Source organism: Bombina bombina, chromosome 8, assembly GCF_027579735.1.
Source record: "Bombina bombina isolate aBomBom1 chromosome 8, aBomBom1.pri, whole genome shotgun sequence".
Lineage (NCBI taxonomy): Eukaryota > Metazoa > Chordata > Amphibia > Anura > Bombinatoridae > Bombina > Bombina bombina.
This window is the reverse complement of record NC_069506.1, coordinates 144,053,534-144,074,807: the sequence shown is the minus strand read 5'-3', so window position 1 is coordinate 144,074,807 and position 21,274 is coordinate 144,053,534. Positions and strand designations below refer to the sequence as shown.

Sequence of the window (21,274 nt, the reverse complement as noted above, 5' to 3'; positions counted from 1 at the left end):
AGAAATAACAGACATAGCCTTCTTAATGGATTTAAAAAATAAAATCTCTTATGTTATCAGGAACACTCTGAAAATTAGATGTTGACGGAACAGCAACAGGTAATGTAACAGTACTAAAGGAAATTTTATCTGCATTAATAAGTTTGACATGACATGCAATACAAATAACAGCTGGAGAAACAGATACCAAAAGTTTATAGCAGATACACTTAGCTTGGTAGCTCCAGCACTGTGCAGTGACTTTCCTGAAGTAACTTCTGACTCAGTTGCAACGTGGAACATCTTGCAATATGTAAAAGAAAAAAACAACATATAAAGCAAAATTGATCAAATTCCTTAAATGACAGTTTCAGGAATGGGAAAAAATGCCAAAGAACAAGCTTCTAGCAACCAGAAGCAATAAAAAATGAGACTTAAATAATGTGGAGACAAAAGTGACGCCCATATTTTTTCGCGCCAAATAAGACGCCCACATTATTTGGCGCCTAAATGCTTTTTGGCGCCAAAAATGACGCCACATCCGGAACGCCGACATTTTTGGCGCAAAATAACGTCAAAGAATGACGCAACTTCCGGCGACACGTATGACGCCGGAAACGGAAATAGAATTTTTGCGCCAAAAAAGTCCGCGCCAAGAATGACGCAATAAAATGAAGCATTTTCAGCCCCCGCGAGCCTAACAGCCCACAGGGAAAAAGTCAAATTTTAAGGTAAAAAATGTTAAATTAAAATGCATTATCCCAAATATGAAACTGACTGTCTGAAAAATAAGGAAAGTTGAACATTCTGAGTCAAGGCAAATAAATGTTTGAATACATATATTTAGAACTTTATAAACAAAGTGCCCAACCATAGCTAGGAGTGTCACAGAAAATAAGACTTACTTACCCCAGGACACTCATCTACATATAGCAGATAGCCAAACCAGTACTGAAACGAGAATCAGTAGAGGTAATGGTATATATAAGAGTATATCGTCGATCTGAAAAGGGAGGTAAGAGATGAATCTCTACGACCGATAACAGAGAACCTATGAAATAGACCCCTTAGAAGGAGATCACTGCATTCAAATAGGCAATACTCTCCTCACATCCCTCTGACATTCACTGCACGCTGAGAGGAAAACCGGGCTCCAACTTGCTGCGGAGCGCATATCAACGTAGAATCTAGCACAAACTTACTTCACCACCTCCATCGGAGGCAAAGTTTGTAAAACTGAATTGTGGGTGTGGTGAGGGGTGTATTTATAGGCATTTTAAGGTTTGGGAAACTTTGCCCCTCCTGGTAGGAATGTATATCCCATACGTCACTAGCTCATGGACTCTTGCTAATTACATGAAAGAAATAATGTTTAGGTGTTACTTATGACAATTTTGAGAGGGGCCTGGAACCTATCTAACTCACTTTCCATTGACTTACATTATAAACTGGGTTTCAATTTACGACAGTTTCGATTTACAACCATTCCTTCTGGAACCTAACCCCGGCGTAAACTGAGGGCTACCTGTATTTGTCATTGTTGTGACAATCAGATGGCACTGGTCAGACACAAGATCATTTATTTGAAAGAGCAAGATTGCTGCTTCCAAATAAGAGGGTTCAAGTTTATTTGTGTATTATGAGGGTAGCATAGGGGATACCTCACCCTTCTAATGTTTTTTCCATATACTTATGGTTCAGACAGGTGACCACTGTTAACATAGTGGTCAATGAATATCCACCTGGGTATGTGACCCCTCCTTTGAAAGGGCAGCCTCGCCTCTTTAAAAAGAGGTTCCACTTGCCATGTTGTAGTGCATATTTTTTGGTGCAAGGTTCAGGTGACTCCTATTTCTATGGCAATCACTTATTTAAAGGGGCATGAGACCACTCATTTGATTATGGGCAAACCCCTCTTTCCTGTGAGGGGTATTATGTGTATGCGTGTTGTATGCTGTCTTTAAGGGATAGATGCATCTATGGGGCAACTGCAAAATACAGTAGGTACATCAGGAGGTAATTGCCATTTTCATGACAATTACCTACTAATGACAGGGGTATGAGTTGACACACTAGAAAGAGGAGGTTTCCCTCACTTAAAATGGGGTCTCATACCCCTTTTTGGAGGTATTGGAGGCTCTACAAATGCCCCCACACCCTCCTCAAACACAGTATGGGTATCTACTTAGGGCAGGTGTTCACCTGAAATTTAGGGGGGGGGGTGTGACCCCTCATTTGAAATTCTGAGGCAGAGATAGGGGCTCTGGTGTAGCTATCTCCCTTCAGTAAAAATCCCTTTGTTTCTAGTGGGGCATGAGATCACTTTGTATAACTTGAATCAGCTGCATCCTAGAGCGGAGCATGCCCTTTTAAATAAGGGGTCACTTGTTTTGGGTAATCACTGTTTTTCTGGAGATCACCTGCAACTTACAGGAGCATGACTTCCCTGTTTCAAATAAGGGGTCACCTATCCCTATAAGTGACCTGGGGGCAGAGATATGGGCTTGTAAACCCTCCCACTTACCGTCTCTACCTAGTCACACGAACCACCATGATTCAGGTAGAGCATGAAATTGTAAACAACTTTCCAGTTTGCTTCTATTACATTGCTTTGTTCTCTTGGTATTCTTTGTTGAAATGCATATCTAGATAGGTTCAGGAGCAACAACGGAATCTAGCTACTGATTGGTGGCTGCACATATATGCCTTGTCATTGGCTTAAAAGTCCATTAATTACAGTAGATTTGCATAATCAACAAAAACATGATTAAAAAAACAATACAATAGCACTTAGTATGAACTTCAAATTAGTAGTAGATTTTTTTTCTAACAATATTCAGTTATGTTTCAACTCCTCTTATCTTATCAGGCTAAGACTACGGTGTTCAGCCGAAACGTGTCAGCTGGCTTGCTGACATCCCGCATCTGTGTGTATTGTTTTAACATATGGAGTACTTCCCCGAATCAAATATTTACTATTTTACCCTTTGGAAACTTTGTATCTATATCAACTCCTCTTATATCATGCGACAGCCATCAGCCAATCACAAATGCATATACCTTTATTCTGTGAATTCTTGCACATGCTCAGTAGGAACTGGTGACTCAAAATGTGTAAATATAAAAAGACTGTGCACATTTTGTTAATGGAAGTAAACTGAAAAGTTGTTTAAAATTACATGCTCTATCTGAAAAATGAAAGTTTAATTTTGACTTGAGTGTCCCTTTAAAGGGACAGTCTAGTCCAAAAAAAACTTTCATGATTCAGATAGGGCATGTAATTTTAAACAATTTTCCAATTTACTTTTATCACCAATTTTTCTTTGTTCTCTTGGTATTCTTAGTTGAAAGCTTAACTTAGGAGGTTCATATGCTAATTTCTTAGACCTTGAAGGCCGCCTCTTAAGAATGCATTTTAACAGGTTTTTCACCACTAGAGGGTGTTAGTTCATGTTTTTCATATAGATAACACTGTGCTCGTGCACGTGAAGTTACCTGGGAGCCATCACTGATTGGCTAAACTGCAAGTCTGTCAAAAGAACAAATAAAGGGGCAGTCTGCAGAGGCTTAGATACACGATAATCACAGAGGTAAACAATATATAAATATAACTGTGTTGGTTATGCAAAACTAGGGAATGGGTAAACAAGGGATTATCTATCTTTTAAAACAATAACAATTCTGGTGTAGACTGTCCCTTTAACAATGTGTTTGGCTAGGTCTCTTTCAACAATGGATACCAAGAGAATGTGAATCAAATTTGATAATAGAAGTAAACTGGAAATTTGTTTAAAATTGTATGCTCTTTCTGAACTATGAAAATGTCGGGCTTCATGACCCTTTAAATGCAGCTGCCCTGTAGTGATTGACAATGTATAACAACTTTGTTACAAACACTACTGACATTTAGTTCTCAGGATATGGGTACACTACTGAGCCTGCCTAGATGCTCTTCAACAAAGGATACCAAAACAAGGTAAACTTGATTATAGAAGTAAATTGGAAATTATCTTTTTTTAATTGCATTCTCTGAATTATAAAAGTTTAATTATGACTTTTATGTCCTTTTTAATTCTAACATTTAGTTCCCTACACCCACAGCTCCATTACACATAATTGTGTATGCAAAAGCAAATTATCCATAATGCATCAATAGGTGAGAAGGGCAGATAGATTTTATAATGTAATATTATGCAATTATGTTGCTATTATAAATGTATGCACAGCCCTTTTAAAGTGGCAGTAAACCTAGCTTTTTTCTTGAAATATTTCTAAATGCCACATGTAAATATAATGATCTAGCTGTATATCACCTTTGCAAACATTGTAGATCGTTATTAAAATCTTAACGAAACTCACTTTCATGTTCTGAACTCAGTCCGCCCAATGCCAGTAATGTAATTTTTGTTTTTTTTAATCTGCAGCTTCCTAACCTATCCCCTATGAATTGACCGTGCAGCTCCTTGAGTGACAGGGCTTTTTGAAGACATACTGGGCATGCGTAATATCAAGCTCCACAGGAACTCTAGCATTACGCTCTAGTGCAGGTATTGCGCATGCGCAGTTTGAATTTATGGCGAAAATCACTTGCCTGGAAATGCGCATAAATGGGAGTTACTAGGGGCGTGATTAGCTCTTCCCATAGGACGGACTGTGAGCCTAGATTTAACGTTTTGGGTAATTTGAAATAAATATAACTTTATTTTTACAAATGTGATAGAAATTATTTTTATCTGTTTGTGCTCATAAGATTTCAGTCTAACTATATGTGAGCCGTAACACACCTTCATTTACTGACACTTTAACATTAAATAAATGGTTCCATTAAAGTTATTTTTTTACTACTAAATTAATCTAAATGGTATCTGAAACTCTAAGGGGAAGGAAAATTATAGGAACAAATTATAGAACAAGAAAAGTCCAGAAGATAATAATAAAAGCATCTCACGGGTATTGTGGGAACAAGAATATTGTGGGGAAAATGTAAAGGGTTTCTGGAAAAGTAACTGACATGGGGCTGTAATTGAATTGTATGTTGTAAATGAATGTTTATGAAGAAGAGTAGAAGAAGAAGCTATTTCAAATGGTGAAGTAAAGATAAAGGAGCTATTTGTAAACAATGTAATACACTCCAGCAGGGTAAAATGGATCACTGGGAGAACATTTTACAATATAATGTCCCTTTAACAAATCCCCATAGTTACATAATTCAATTCATTCTACATGCTTAAAGGGACATAAAACCCAAAATGTGTCTGTCATGATTCAGATAGAACACACAATTTTAAATAACTTTCCAGTTTACTTCTATTATCAAATTTGCTTCATTTTCTTGGTATCATTTGTTGAAGGAGCAGCAATGCACTACTGGTTTCTAACTGAACAAATGGGTGAGCCAATGACAATAGGCATAAATATGCAGCCACCAATCAGCAGATACTTCTGAGCTTACCTAGATAAACCCTTCAACAAAGGATAACAAGAGAAGGAAGCAAATTAAATAATAGAAGTAAATTGGAAAGTTGTTTAAAATGATATGTTCTGTCTAAATCATGAATGTCTAATTATGACTTTTCTGTCCCTTTAACTTACAGCAAAAATAAGAAAAATAAATATTACTCCTAGAAGAATTCTATAAATTCAGGATGCAGTCTGTGCAGGTAGTGAAATTGCAGCAGAATAAAATAGTAAGCATGTTGCACCATAGCACCAAACTTGTACCCTAGGTAGGTGCTTACTGTGCGAGCCCTGCTTTGACCAATAAGTAAGGATGATTTAGCTAGAGGGTTAAAGGAATAGTCTAGTCAAAATTAAACTTTAATGATTCAGATAGAGCATGCAATTTTAAGCAACTTTCTCATTTACTACTATTATCAATGTTTCTTTATTCTCTTGCTATCTTTATTTGAAAAGCAAGAATGTAAGTTTTTTTATGCCAGCCCATTTTCGGTTCACAACCTGGGCTGTCCTTGCTGATTGGACAGCGCCAACAAACAAGTGCTGTCCAGAGTACTGAACCAAAAAATTGGCTGGCTCCTTAGCTTAGATGCCTTCTTTTTCAAATAAAGAAAGCAAGAGAACGAAGAAAATTGATAATCGGAGTAAATTAGAAAGTTGCTTAAAATGGCATGCTCTATCTGAATCAGGAAAGAAAAAAATGTTGGTTTAGTGTTCCTTTAAAGCTACATTCAACAAAATGTGGCTGCACCTCATAAGTTGTTTTTTTGTGATGACGTAAAAAAATGGATTAATGATGAAGTTGGCAGAAATCTGTTCTTTACTTTGAAACTGACAAACCATTTTCAAATAGAATACCCATATATGAGAACCTGATTATTTGAGAACCTACAGCAAACAAATATCAGTTGTCATGTCTTTTACATTATAGCTTTGAAAACGAAACAACATTCGAAACGTCATCAGCGTTAAACTACAGGTCAGTGACAGTTCAAGCCACAAATACCACAACCCACCTCAGTCAGACTCAGCTGTATCCTGGAGCGATCCGGGGGTCATGAAACAAAAATAAATAATGAATATTACATTTAATTGGTTGTCTAATCAGCAATAATTAGAAATAAAAACAGCAATCAGATGAGATATTATATAAAATGGCTTCTTTCCCTCCCCCCTCGTTTCATTCTGTGTTTTCTTTCAGCATTTTTGCAGAGAAAGGGTAGTTATGTTGCAACCACACACATCTAGCAGTGCTGTAGGATTGCTTTAAGAGTGGGAGTAGAGCAACGAATAAAACAAATTCATCTTATTAATGCATTAATAAATCCATAGACTAGAATAAGATTCAGCATTACATTTACCTTTAAGCAAGCAGCAATACCTAATAATCTCACCCACACAACTGCTTCATTTCCTCTTACAGGCTGGGAGCGTCTGCAAACTCTACCTTCAGCATCTCAGTCAGTGCACAGCCTGGGTACACCGTCATTACCCTTGTATAAGTGACTACTACAGGCAGAAAACTACCTAGCAGAATACATTAATGGAGCTTCGGGAGATGGGTAGAGCAGATTAGTTGTTTATAGCAAGGTGTTAACGTTTTATTAGGGGCGGGAATATAATGCTTGGAAACGGTCTCTTGCTCAGAAGACTGGTTTACAGTTAGCTCCCTATATACCTGAAGTGGGTTCAGCCCAAATAATGGGTATTATATATTACATTTCAATTGATATCAGTATTTTTATTATCAATAGTATAATATTAATTTAACAAATAAATGTTTTTTTTAGTCTGTACATAACTTGTCATGTAGTGGTTGGCTTTATTTAGGATAATTAAATATGTAAAGCAAGGGAGGGAGTATTTTCTTTGCATTGTAGGCACTGTTAGATTTTTTGTTTTGTTTTAACAGCCATGCATTTTACCACTAAAAAAATAATAATAATAAAATAATAATTTGAATATATCTTTTTTAATATACATCATTAACTAATATAATCTATAGTTTTTATCACTGCAATTTTTAAGGGTTGTTGGTATATGGCACTGAGTGTGTTAACAGCAGTTCTACCAGACTAGTAAAGTCCCCTTGACAATTAAACTCACATGAACACAATAGTGCTACAAGCAAATAGACTTAGCAACATGATTTACAGTAGTCTAATTTACTTTATCAACACATGACTATTTTCAAACTGCTGTATTAATTTTAAATTAAACACCTCTTACTTAAAATGTTTTCACACAGAAAAAAATACAACATATTAATATACTGCACTTTCATATGCATAATAAAATGTTTTGAGTACCTATCCCTTAGTCATAAACTAGCATAAAGGCTGCAATACTAATGGTACTACAAATATCAACTCTACCTAAAGAAAGCAAATCATACAAGGGTCAGAGGGGTGCTAATATATTATTCAGACCAATTGCTAGTGGGGTGGGTTGCAGCAAAGGAAATTTGTTTATCAGAAAATAGTCATGTGTTGATAAAGTAAATTATACTACTGTAAATCATTTGCTTGTAGCACTATTGTGTTCATGTGAGTTTAAAAGTAATACTGCAGTTTCAGTTGTGGAAGTAAAGCTCAGTCACTGTCTAATACAAAAGGGACACACTTCTGAAAGTCTGAAAAATATATATATAAAGAACATGCATTAAACCCTTTAATATACTTTTAAATACCTTCTTTTAGAAAAAAAATGATGTGAAGTTATTTACTAGATGTGTGGTTTGCTAAATGCTAGTAACATATAAATATATAAATTAAGTAAGATCCAGAGCGCCCATCTAGTTTTTCCATTCTACTAAAATATAGTATGCTTATTCTATTCCTTGTCATAATTGTGCAAAAATATGTTTCTATCATTTTCTATGGTGTACTCAGTAATAGCAGCATTTGAGTAATTAGTTTCTAAATATTTCAAACACACTTTTTGTTGTTTCACATTTAGCATTAGTTCACCTCATGAAAACAGCAAAATTTATGATAAAATATTTAGGATTACAAGTGGAGCGCTAATTTATCACGCGCCCGCAAATGGGCAAATTAGCTGGTTATTGTTACTGCAAGCTCGCAGTAGCAATTAGTGCTCCGAAAATTAACCAGAGGTCAGACTTTTGGTTATTTTTCAATATAACCCCCAATTGCCCCCCAAAATAAAGTATATTCTTTTTTTTTTTATTAAAAAAGTAGCTTTTTTTTAAATAAAAAAAATGCAAAAAGCCGTTTTAAGGGGTTAAAGTTGGTGGGTTTTGGGTATTAGAAAAAAACGGCACTGAAATTGCCTTTACATTGCAGTCTATGGGAACTGTGTGTTCCCTGTAAATATATATGTATATTCTTACATACTTTTATATTTACGTGTAAATATGTGTATATACACATATTGACACATATAAATATATATATATAAGCATATATATTTAAAATTGCTGCCCATCACTGCGCGACTTACCCCCTTCACTGAACGAGGCTCCTATTGGAGCCCTTGGAAGCGCTCTCTCATGAGCGCGATGCTTCTGTGCAATGCGGATGCAAGGTCGCATTCAGATTGCACCTAACTTGTAATACCAGCGCACATTTGCGTGCACCGGTATAACTAAGGGGAGCACAAATATTGCTTTAGCGAAAGCGATATTTTGTGCTCCACTTGTAATCTGATTTCCCATAGTGGCAGCTTAACCCATTTTGACAATATTTGGATGTTCCTACCCCTGTATGAAATCACTCAGCATAGCAAAAAATATATAAAAAAAAGCAAAAAACATAAAATAGACGTATCAAAAGTCATCCAATATAGAATTTCATACAATATCTATCACCCATTTTTACATTCTCCCAGCTTTACCATTTCTTTTTACACTAAATATGGATCTATGAGACCCAGCATCGACTGTACAAATAAATGAGGATAACGATTATTGCCTGGTTATCTTATCAGTATTATTATGGTGATCTGATCACTTCATAACTATAGGGACATGTTTTTATTGTTTTTTTTTTTTGTTTGTTTTTTTTAACTGTTTTTTTTCTTTTATTGAGAATAATTCACAAGATAAGACAAAAAAATAAGAGAGAAAAATCAAAACTCAAATAAAATGTGCCACGCAGGGCAAGATGACAGGTTTGATCAAAATACAAATATATATACATAAAGCAAAAAAAAAAAGAAAAGTTGGTGTCATACACATGAAATTGACATGCATTGACCGTCTATAATATTGAGTTAATGGCCTAAACTTAATAGCCTTATATCTTTCGGTCGTCTTTAAACAGTAACTAAGCTTATACTTTGCAAAAAGTGAATGGGCATAGAATCATAACTCAAATAATGTAGACTAAATCAGGCAGGATGACAACTAGGCCACAATTGAGGATTATAATTAGGCTGACCATATTGCCGCTTTAAAAAGGGACACATATGAAAAATACATATGTCAGGGTTCTTATAATAGAACATTCTTCAAAGCATTTCTTTAATCAGCCCTGACATATGTATTTTTCATATGTGTCCCTTTTTAAAGCGGCAATATGGTCAGCCTAATTATAATACATAAATATCATCTTAGCTTAATAGACTTAAACCATAAATGCCAAAATATAAATACCTTGACAACCTAGAATTCGTCATTTTAGCTCAATAAATCTCTAGACGGAATTTGCTTAAAATTTTTTACCTCTTACTTAATTCTAATTCCCTGTCAAACAAACAACAAAAAAAAAAAAAAAAAAAGAAAAAATTAAATTCCTCCTCTCCCCTTCCCCTCCCCCTCTCCCTCCTCTCCTCCGCTCTCCCCCCTCTCAGCTAATCCTAATACTATCATAGTGAATGATCCTAACCTTAGTTCATTGGGCTCCTATTCCCTATAACAGGAAATCCACGAAGCCGGGAATTCATTATGTAATACAAATTCTGCAAAACTATCTGAACTTAAAAATGGGGACAAAATACGCTTTTGAATAAGCAGGGTATAAGACTTAATTACAGGTAACCAATCCAGAATAAACTTTTTTCTTTTTTTTTCTTTAGAAGATTTAAGGTGAAAAGATTCAAAAATTATTTGATTCTGTATTTCTTGTATAACCTTAGAAAAGGAGGGTACATATTTTGATTTCCAGTTTTTTGTGATAAGATATCTAATTGACATAATAATGGATACTAGGGTTTTTGGTCTCAGGGGAGAATCAGTAACATGAATATTTAGGAAGATGATGTTTTCTGAATTAAATGAAACCACAGTGTCATAATAGATTTTTAACCAGAAAGAGAGTTTGTTCCATAATTGTTTTAATTTCGGGCAATAGTAAAACATGTGTAAGAGGTCTGCCCTGGGATATGCACAACGAGGGCATTTAGCAGATTGTGAGATATACATTTTTGCCAGCCTAACAGGTGTTATATATGACCTATTTATAATTTTAAAGTGAGACTCTTTCCAGCTGGATGGAATTCGACATTTGTTTACTAAGATGCAACTAGCTTTTATTTCTCCATCTTCCAAGTTTGGACAGTCCTGCGACCATGAAGCAAAAGTACTATTAATGCTAAGTAGGTTCTGTTTATTGAGCATAATGTCATACATGAGGGAGATTGATGATGATCCCGTTTTGAATTTCAAGATACATTTTTTAATATCAGACCATGCTAGACCTCGACTCGACTCCCAGTTATGATTATTAAGATAGTGTCTTATCTGAAAATAAGCAAACATGTCCTGTCTGGATAGGCCAAATTGCATAACAAGAGACTCAAATGAGCGTATATAACCATCATCATGAAAAATTTGATATAAATTAATGAGTCCTTTATCCGCCCATTTCTTGAAGGCTGCCTGGGAATAGCCTGGGGAAAAGTCAATCGTGCCAATTATTGGAAGAAATTCAGAGAAGGAGTAATCAACACCAATAATTGAGCAAAATTTCTGCCAGGCTTTAATAATGTTATTTATGGTTATCAATCCCTTAATATTATAGGGTAAATCTTTTGGTGCATAGTGCAAACTAGCTTTAACAGAAAAGGGAGATAGCATGTAATTTTCCATAATCGAACACGAAAAAATATTTGTGTCAGCTAACCAGTCTATGGCAATTTTAACTAAGCAGGCAATATTATAAAATTGTATATTTGGCAACGCAAGTACCGCGGAATCAAGTGAATTCATTAGTTTTTTGAGTGCAATACGTGGTTTCTTATTTTTCCAAATAAATCTGGAAAATATAGAATAAAGTTTATGTTGGTCCGTCGCGGGAATCAGTAAGGGTAAATTCTGTAGAGGATATAATAAACGAGGAAATATAATTGTCTTGATGAGGCTGACACGAGCTGATACCGATATAGGTAGTGAGGTCCAGTTTTCTAGATCGGTTTGGATTTTCTTTATCAGAGGGGGAAAATTTAACTTGTACCAACAATTAGGATTGGCATGAATATAAAACTATAGGGACATGAAACAAATCTTGAAACTTCACTCTTGCAAATGTATGGTATTATGACATTATTATGCTGAGGGGGTAAGAAAGAACTATTGGGGGGAAAAACAGAGCCCCAAAAATAGTGATCAGCTGCATCCCAGGGAGGCAAGTGAAAGTTCATACTTACCTCTTTCAAATGAGGGGGTCACTTGTCCCTCTAGTCCAAACAGGGGGGAGATAGGGGCTCCCCTAGAGTCCTCCTCTCCCTCAAGTTAAATAGCATTTTAATACTGCTGGTATTGGGTGTTTTTACAGTAATCACCTGCCAGTTAATGGTGCATGCAACCCCTGATTTGAAAGTGCAGTCTAAGTGGTTAAAAGAGGAAACTAAGAGGAAGTGCATGATTATGTTCAACTGAGTCCCAGGACTCTACTATTCGTTGGCTGGTAGCAACACTCTCAGAAAAAAGTTGTTTTCCCATTAAATCAGATAGAAATGTACATCCGATCTATTGAAGGAGTGTGATGTCACAAGGAGGGGCAACAACCGGAAAGCAAGCATCCACGTGGTGGATATTAGTGTTCTCACCAAGTAACTGATAACTTGTAAAGAGACGCTTACTGATTGTTTATTTATCCTTTTGTGTTAGCATCCAGTATTGTGTTTACCCCATAGTGTAATATATATTCTGTGTTTTTAATAAATGTTTTAAGAAGAGTTACAGTTTTGCTGTGGGATATATTTAAAGGGATGGAAAGGTGAAAATTGAAATGGGTATTGTTGCATTTCAATGTTCAGTAGAAACATTTTTGATATATACTTCCATTAGCAAAAATGCTTCTAGTAAAAGCTATTACAGTTTTCAGCAGCATACACACATATGCTGGGGGGGCTCTCATGCACCACTATTCAAACACCACACCATCCCAGAGAGTCAGCAGTGAATTGTATGAGACAAATCAAATGGACAGTAAAGTCAAAATTAAATATTCACAATTCAGATAAAGCATGTCATTTTAAACAACTTTCTAATTTACTTATATTATCAATTTTGCTTTGTTTTCTTGGTATCCTTTTTTTAAAGAGTAATACTACGTGAGCTCAGAAGTGTGCACATGTCCTTATCCATCTGGCAAAAGTGTTTGTAAGAATTTTTAAAATAATGTTATACATAGTTGCAAACTCTGCTGCCATAGAGTGTCTGTAGCATTCTATGGCAGCTGTGTTTGCAACTATGTATAACATTGCTATAAACATTGTTGCAAACACTGCCACCTGATGGCTAAAGACAAGTGCACACTCCTGAGCACAGCTAGTATCACTTTTTAAAATGATTGTAAACTTTAAGGGGACACTGAACCCAAATTTTTTCTTTTGTGATTCAGGTAGAGCGTACAATTTTAAGCAACTTTCTAATTTACTCCTTTTATCAATTTTTCTTCGTTCTCTTCCTATCTTTATTTGAAAAAGAAGGCATCTAAGCTAAGGAGCCAGTCATTTTTTGGTTCAGGACCCTGGACAGCCCTTGTTTATTAGTGGGTGAATTTATCCACCAATCAGCCCAGGTTGTTCACCAAAAATGGGCCGGCTTCTAAACTTAGTCTTGCTTTTCAAATAAAGATATCAAGAGAATGAAGATATTTTAATAATGGGAGTAAATTAGAAAGTTGTTTAAAATTGCATGCTCTGTCTGAATCACGAAAGAAAAAATGTGTGTTCAGTGTCCCTTTAATGAATTAAAGCCAAGGATCAAAAAAGAATCTTTAAAACAGGGGCACTTTAATTTGTTTAAGTTTACAAAGATGCTTATTTTTTAAAATACTTACCTTTGCGTTATGGTAAACATAATGCCGATCGTCCGTTAATCGTCTTTGTAAACTTTAATGAATTAAAGTGCCCCTGTTTTTAAGATTATTTTTTTATCTTGGGCTTTTATTCATTAAAGTTTAAAAACACTTTAACAAAGGATACCAAGAAAACTAAGCAAAATTGATAACAGAAGTAAATTGGAAAATTGTTTAAAATGTCATGCTCTATCCAATCCATTTAAGGTTAATTTTGACTTTACTGTCCCTTCTAAAAGCACATTATACACTAGATTTTTCTTTGCATAAATGTTTTGTAGATGATCCATTTATGTAGCCTATACAGCTTTTTTTTATTTTCTTAAAGGGACAGTCTACACCAGAATTTTTATTGTTTTAAAAGATAGATAATCCCTTTATTACCCATTTCCCAGTTTTGCATAACTAACACAGTTATAATAATATACTTTAAACCTCTGTGATTATCTTGTATCTAAGCCTCTGCAAACTGCCCCTTTTTTCAGTTCTTTTGACAGACTTGCAGTCTAGCCAATCAGTGCTTGCTCCCAGATAACTTCTCGTGCACGAGCACAGTGTTATCTATATGAAATACGTGAACTAACACCCTCTAGTGGTGAAAAACTGTTAAAATGCAATCTCAAAGAGGTGGGCTTCAAGGTCTAAGAAATTAGCAAATGAACCTCCTAGGTTAAGCTTTCAACTAAGAATACCAAGAGAACATAGCAAAATTGGTGATAAAAGTAAATTGGAAAATTGTTTAAAATTACATGCTCTATCTGAATCATGAAAGTTCATTTTGGCCTAGACTGTCCCTTTAAATTGAATAGTTTTGCTTATTTATAAATAACATTGCGCTGATTTTCAGACTCCTAACAAAGCACCAAAGTTTTAGGAGAATACTGATGTATACCTATTCCAGCTTGCTTATGTTTGTGTAAAGAGTCTTTTCATATGCAGATAAAGGGGGGAGAGTCTTCACTTTTTGCTATAGAACCACTTGCAGCGGGTGTTCCAGTTAACCTTTTCAACAGTGCTAAACTGGGAGCTTCTAAGTAAGTTTTTAAACGGTTTTATACTGGATTTTTAGATCAGTATCTGTGCATATTATTATTTATAGTAGTGTCTATTACATGCAGTTAAATGAAAACTGGTATATACTATCCCTTTAATTCTTCACAGACACAATGCATACCACACCACCACCTCACAGCATATGTGTCTATTGCGCTGAACAGGTGTAACTTTAGCTAGAAGCAGTTTTGCTAATTGGAATATATTGCAAAAATGCTTCTATTCAACATAAATGCACCAGGGTACATTTTAATTTTGACCTTTTTATCCCTTTAAGTTAACCATACTTTATACCAAGAGCCATTGTAGTTCAAACAAATGTGAGTATTGCCATTTTGTTACCTTTTGGATATAGTGGATACTGTGTTACACTATGAAAGTTATTTTCTGTTTTGTCTCATTCCAAGGAAGCTTTGTTGCAGTTTGAACTCTTGCAGTCTGAACAATAAAGAGGACTATTTTTTTTTTCCAGATTCAAGCTTTATTTGGTGACATATTATATGTTGAGTGTACAGTGTTATGCTTATCACATTTTTATTAGTATATTAAAATAATGTATTTTATTTATATTTATGCATATAAAAAGAAAATATATGTTTATTATTAAAATAAATGTTTTAAGGGAAATGGTATATGACAAGGTGTTGGACTGGAAAGGGTGTGAGTGAAAGTATTTGCATATGTGTGTAGGTGTATATACAGTATATAATATATGTGTGAACACATAAATAAATATACATATGTACACAGACACATACAAATACTCCTTTGAGCCCTTCCCAGTCTAACACCTTGTCATATAGCTTGTCCCTTAATATAATACACTTTTATTAACCCCTTAGATGCCCATGATGAGCTATGTTTGTCATTCACATTGCAGAAAAGAATGGGCAGACACTCCAAAAGTTCAATTCAATGTGCTTTTTACTTAGGCAGCAGTACAGACAGAGCAACGTTTCGGGGTTCACACCCCCCTCCTCAGGCTCAATAAAAATAAATGTAACATGCAGTTCTTAAATAGCCAAACAGTCCCACCCCCTATCAATTATGACATCATAAACAACATGATGTGACTAGTCAGTAATTTAAAGTGCCAACAAATTTTAACTAAAAATAAACCATTTTAAAGGAAAACCAATTAATAACAAAAGTAATAACCATCTTTGTATACAAACAATCTTTTTCATTAAATAATTATAATATCAAACATAATTAGACAAATTAAACCTTAAATTGGATTCCTTATACATTTCTTCACTAAAAATCTGAACCAAATATTAGATGTTAATATATGATATATTTATAACCCTATTCTAGTTCTTCCCTACTCAACCATCAATTATTTTTCATAATTTTTTATTCAATATGCCTTACAAAAAGAATTATAAGAAAAAGCAACAGAAAAATTAGAAAAGGCCAGTAAGATTGTATTCCCTATTAAGGCCTTTAGGGTATAACGTACTAAGTCTATGTATCCACATAGCTTCTTTTTTCAGTAACATTTTCTCCCTGTTAAGCCTACAGTACCTTTAGACACCTGATCTAATACCATAAATCTCAATTGATTCACCTGATGTCCCCTCTCAAAAAAATGGTATGGGACAGGAAGGTGTCGCATTTTAGGGTTCCTAATAGTAGGCTTATGTTGTGTTAAGCGATCCTTAAGGGGTTGTATTGTTTCCCCAATATATAATAGGCCACATGGGCATTTGAGCGCATACACAACATAAGAAGATTTACAGTTATAGTGACCTTTGATATTAAAGAGTTTACCAGAGAAGGGATGGCTAATAGTTTTACCTTTAATAATGCTGTTACAATGGGAACAACTTAAACACGGAAAGGTTCCATTTTCTATTGGTCTAAACACCCTTTGAATATTCCTTGAGGGTTTAACTTTAGCCCTTACTAATTGTTTACCAATGGAATTACCTTTCCTAAAGGAAGATAAAGGAGGATTTTTAAATGCCTCAATGTCAGGCATAGAATCCCTTAACATAAACCAATTCCTACACATTACTTTATGTAACTTGACACTAATCTCACTAAAGTCTGATACAAAGGCCAATTTTTTAATTACTTCCGTCTTTTCCGTTTGGTTGTTCTTTTTTCTGTTCCTATACACCGCCCTCTGAGTCTCCCACCTCCAATGCTGTCTGGATATCAGCATGAAACATAGGACTAACACCCTTCCAAGCTACCCCCAACCACTTGAAGACATCCTCGATCTGCTCCCTCAGTTCTGTTACCATGCCACTTCCTGTGTCATTCCCTCCTAGATGTATGATGAGTACGGTATTCCCCATCTTCTTCTTGTTCACTGTATAATAGGTGCTATAACTCTCTTCATCTCATCCCCCTTTTACATATCCACCTTAAGTTGGCTTGTTTTTCGCTAAATCCCAGCCGTCTGTCCCATGCTGAATGAGCCGCTCTAACTTCAGGTCAATATACGTTGGAATGCCCCATTATCCAAATGCGTAGGTCTCTTCCTAAAATCAATGACAAACAATGTTAGTAACCATTCAATCTGCAATAACAGAACTTTAATGAAATAATTTTTTATTTTATTTTCCCATTTTTTCTACCCTAAAATAGTATCTGTAAGATGCAGCTTCTTAATCTACTCTTCTGTGCAGCTCCACGTAGTGTGCTTATCCTAAATGAATGTGGGGCAAAGCAATTTCTTTCCCAACCCTTTAACAACCAGCTGTAAAACTTTGTTAGGTTAGACCCATCCCTGTGTATAAGAAATAATGTCCCTTTGCTTTTGCTGTTGCCGTGTAATGCTTAATGCCCTCTACTGGGCATGTTTGATCCCCCTATTGCCCTTAAATTGCAACCACTGCCCTTTCCTTCCCTGCCTGTCTTAGATCTCCTTATCAACGACATCACCCATCATCTTCACCAACCCTGACATTCCTTTCCATTGAGCCCTGACTGCTGTTTTTTTATTTTATTTAGCTACTAATGAGCCTTAATGCCCCATTATATGTTAACAATTTAAGATCCCCCTTCATCCTTGCACACTCTGCCCAAACAAGTTAACCATTGCATTAACATCTCCTTTGTTAATGGCTCCCTTTTATCCCCTGCTACCTTGCTACCCCAAGTTTTAGCTATTTTCTTAACAACAAGCCTTTTAGTCAGATCTTTTACCCCATTGTCAGTATATGGCCGGGTTATAATACAATATATTTAATAATTATTCTTTAAAACAAACCCCCAATAAAATGCATATACGAAACAATTAAAATTAATATAAATTCCTAAATTATTTATATTAGTTAAAAAGTTATAAACACATTGAATTATATTTATAGAAACCAGATATGAATCAAACTATACAAGCTTAAACTGTTACAATATTCTATAAAAAGATTATAAAATATACCTTTACAAATTACTTATTCACATTGGATTACATTAAAATACCAGAGTATGGATCACTAACTTTAACAGTGCTTAGTTAAAGGATATAACAAGATGCTTTAACAGCCAATTTCTCTGAGCTGAAATAAATTACTTATCAGCAATAAGGCAAATTCTAAAATATATGTATATATATATATATATATATATATATATATATATATATATATATATATATATATAGCAAATAACTTAATACACACCAGAGGAATTTACTCTTATTAATAATAATAATAAGCCTGCCTTAGAAATATGCAACACAAAGGATATTTATCTAGCAAATAAATGAATTACTTAGTATACAGAAGACTAGTTTTAAACTACACAGGGCTATGAAACACAAGCTTGAAATATAAACTGTGCCCTTTTAAATGTACTAACTGCAATTAGACTGTAGCAACAATTAATGCATTTGCTTTAAAATATCAAGTTATATATTTAACAGTTTCTTATACTTCACCCAAATAAGCAAATCAATGTTTCCGCTTCCAGAGTTCTCGTGGGTCATCTATGGAGGGCTCACTCACAATATGCCAAAGTAACAGATCCCAATGTGTTAATCTCTCTTTGTTCAAGAAAGTGTCCCCAAGAATATACTGGGCCCAAAGCCTATGTATTTTTTCTCCAAAAGTTAATGCTTCTTTGAGTCTGTCTGTAAAATAAAGAAACAAATGTTACCATTTTGAAACAAACATTTATACATCTACCATACAGCTATTCATTAAGTTCATTATACACTTATCTAATATGTTACTGTTAGGCATTTCTTCTCAGGATATATATATATATATATTATACTTTTTTTAATATAGCTGAATTTCTAACTTCTCTTTTTTTTAAATCAAGATTTAAATTCTTATATGCTTTCAGCACTCATAGGGTTAAACATGTATCTCTGTTTGGTTCAGTATATGGTATGTATCTTAACAGCAGGGGTAACTTAACACCTAGATGGAATGAGTCATTTCTTCAGCTAAAACTGGTTCTCTTTCTGAATCTATTTAAGCTTCAAAAGAAATCCTCAGACATGTCTGTTGGCATATGCTTCTCTCAGATCAGAAAAAAATGGTGAGAATCTTCAAAAGGCTTCTGATCATATCTTCCACCAAAACACAGACTATTGGCTCCATCAACCCAGGGGTTTGTGCTGGTTAATGAGACAGATGCTCTCTTTTTAACTCTTAGATGCTATGTTAATCAGGAGAACGTGTCTAATGTTTGATCTCAGATTTGCAATACACAGCCATATAGATGACCATCTCTTTGGAATAAATTGCCTGAACTAATGACCAAATATTTCAGAGCAAGAAGAAGGGGGGTTGTTTCACCCAGCCAAGACCAGCTCATATCAAATTGGATTTTGTAGCTATAAAATGAAATATTAGATTCTATGATACATATGTAGTTTATTTAATGTTACTCACAGATACACTGACACCATATAACTGTGCAAAGAATGCTACCCCCCGTTAGCACTGAGCTCAACTGTCCATTCTTTACACCTTTCTTCCAAAGATGCCACAACCACTCTAAGAACCACTTTTCTCTTCCTCATTTCTCCTAAAGTCAACCCAATGCTCCCAGTTAATATTATGGGGAACAATTCTAGCAAAGCTAAGTTATTTGTCCAATCTTTCTCCACCTATTCCCTGGGCCAGGTATCTGCACACAATTCCCTTTAAAATAAGCCCTAAAGCCTGCACTCCCTGCAGCATTTGTAACTCTTCCGCTGAATCTTCCTCCCCCATATCCTTATTTCATTAAAGTTCTCTAAAAACTCATTCCATACCCCAGATCTGTCATCTTTTGTCCTGTTACCCTAATCTTATGCTCAGGCTTGCTCACCCCTTTTGTTCCTATCTCCAACTTTCTTTTAGAAATCCTCACTACTGGGATTACCCTGCATGCGAAATTTAGAACTTCTGAGCGGTATGTAACACTTCTGTTCGAGCTCTAACTCTTCTTGAAGTAAGATTTTTGCATGCGTCGGATAGCGCACGTATTACAAATTGAAAGTAAACAGTTTTCGCTCACTGGCGAATCCGATGCACGTAAAAAGCCAAACTTAGAATATAATGTATCCCCTATAGAAGTCAACACCCTAGTCGCGCGCAAACATGATCTCATATGCTCATGTGCGCTAACCCAACATAAAAATATGAATATTTCACAATCCAATGTTCTTGACATAGCAGAATATGTTCTATTTATTCATAAATACATATTACTACATTTATCTGATGGTATGTTAGTACAATATATATCAATACCTATACATTGACATGATAATTATATATATGTATCTACAGATATGTATAGGAATATCTATTTATAAATACCTAGAACATATTATATGTGCAGAACATTGGAATGTGAAATATTTACAGTAAATGCATAGTTAAACACTTTATTAAATATGAATATTGCATAAATATGAGTTCACATGTTTTCATCTACTTGACTGTAAAGGACTCCAATGCATTTCTATTTATGTGTCTATATATACAGTGGGGCAAAAAAGTATTTAGTCAGCCACCAATTGTGCAAGTTCTCCCACTTAAGAAGATGAGAGAGGCCTGTAATTTTCATCATAGGTATACCTCAACTATGAGAGACAAAATTTGGAAACAAATCCAGACCATCACATTGTCTGATTTAGAAAGAATTTATTTGCAAATTATGGTGGAAAATAAGTATTTGGTCAATATCAAAAGTTCATCTCAATACTTTGTTATATATCCTTTGTTGGCACTGACAGAGGTCAAACATTTTCTTCAAGTCTTCACAAGGTTGTCACACACTGTTGCTGGTATGTTGGCCCATTCCTGCATGCAGATCTCCTCTAGAGCAGTGATGATTTGGGGCTGTCGCAGGGCAACACAGACTTTCAACTCCCTCCAAAGGTTTTCTATGGGGTTGAGATCTGGAGACTGGCAAGGCCACTCCAGGACCTTGAAATGCTTCTTATGAAGCCACTCCTTCGTTGCCCGGGCGGTGTGTTTGGGATCATTGTCATGCTGAAAGACCCAGCTACGTTTCATCTTCAATGCCCTTGCTGATGGAAGGAGGTTTGCACTCAAAATCTCACG

At 35.1% G+C, this 21,274-nt stretch overlaps 1 protein-coding gene and 1 long non-coding RNA gene across 3 annotated transcripts in view; both read right to left on the bottom strand.

The window, feature by feature from the left end:
* Positions 1 to 6,547, bottom strand: part of CCDC106 (coiled-coil domain containing 106) — a 69,288-nt gene extending 62,741 nt beyond the window's left edge. Inside the window, exon 1 of the mRNA XM_053690612.1 lies at positions 6,453 to 6,547. The gene's annotated coding sequence lies outside the window, so the exon portion shown is untranslated. The remainder of the gene's footprint in view (positions 1 to 6,452) is intronic.
* A 9,112-nt stretch (positions 6,548 to 15,659) lies between these two features.
* Positions 15,660 to 21,274, bottom strand: part of LOC128638575 (uncharacterized) — a 79,634-nt gene continuing 74,019 nt past the window's right edge. For both annotated transcript variants that reach the window (XR_008399107.1, XR_008399108.1), the window contains exons 2-3: positions 18,646 to 18,837; positions 15,660 to 17,245 (exon numbers count right to left, since the gene is read on the bottom strand). This is a non-coding gene — a long non-coding RNA (uncharacterized LOC128638575). The remainder of the gene's footprint in view (positions 17,246 to 18,645; positions 18,838 to 21,274) is intronic.